Raw genomic sequence first — 973 nt, 5'->3', positions numbered from 1 at the left:
ATCCCCTGCCTCCCCTATCACCGTCTTGGGCCTCGTGCCTGCCAAGAAGCTTGGGCGATACCGGAACTCATACATGTAGGTGGGGGCGCCGGCATCTGAGAAGACATGATTGACGCACGTTCATTTTACCTGTTCCACACCTGCATGGTGTCTAGGCTTCCAGCAGCCCTGAGCACCCAGGGAATTACTGGCACGCCTGGGTCCTGAGCACAAAAAAACAATATGAATAGCAGCTGCCCACATGAGTGCCTGTAGTGTGCTGGACAGTGTCCCGCACGTGAGGGACCCGCATCATGGACAACTGAGATTCTGTAAAGGGTCCTGGCTTGCAGACTAGGTGAAGGGGGACCCTGGAAAAGGAAGGACCCAGAAGGAACACCTCCTCGCTAGGTGACCTCAAACCCCTCCCACGCAGCCCTGGGCAAATGCTGGAAGATGCTGTGGTAGACCCAACACACACAGGGATGGACGAGAGCTGACCACAGACATGGAATTCTCCAGAACACCTGCCCCCACACCTGCCACTGTTCACCCCTTCTGGCTTTGCTGGTCACAGACAACACTCCTGATCCTCCGCTTGGTTTCACTCCTCCCCCGACTCCACTGCATTTGACCTTGGAAATTTTCCAAGACACATCTCCAAGATTAGCCATCCAGCCCCTCAGACCCCGTCACTCCAGGTGAGGAGCGCCTGTGGTAGATGTTGTCGGTGCCTCGCCATATCCCTACTTCTGGGCTTGCCCGGCCGGCTTCACCTCCAGCATCTGGAGCTCTTGGCCTGAGGTCTTTAGCCAGCAGAGACCACTCTGCTCCTAAGAACAGCAGGCCGGAGCCCTAGGGAAGGAGCCACCTCTTGGGAACAGCCTTTAACCAACAACTCATGCAGTTGGAGGCTGAGTACCCAGCTCCCTCCTCGCTCAGGATGACCCTGAGACACGTCTTCTGCTGGGCCCCAGAGCACTGGCTCCAGGGG

The 973-nt window shown here is 57.2% G+C and overlaps 1 protein-coding gene across 1 annotated transcript in view; it reads right to left on the bottom strand.

Moving 5' to 3' along the window:
• LOC102761162 (liver carboxylesterase 1-like) overlaps nucleotides 1-973 on the bottom strand; it is a 27,288-nt gene that overhangs the window by 1,661 nt on the left and 24,654 nt on the right. The window lies entirely within an intron of this gene.

This window comes from Myotis davidii, unplaced genomic scaffold (genome assembly GCF_000327345.1).
Source record: "Myotis davidii unplaced genomic scaffold, ASM32734v1 scaffold3428, whole genome shotgun sequence".
Lineage (NCBI taxonomy): Eukaryota > Metazoa > Chordata > Mammalia > Chiroptera > Vespertilionidae > Myotis > Myotis davidii.
The sequence above is the reverse complement of the archived record's forward strand: the minus strand, read 5'-3'. Positions and strand labels throughout refer to the sequence as shown.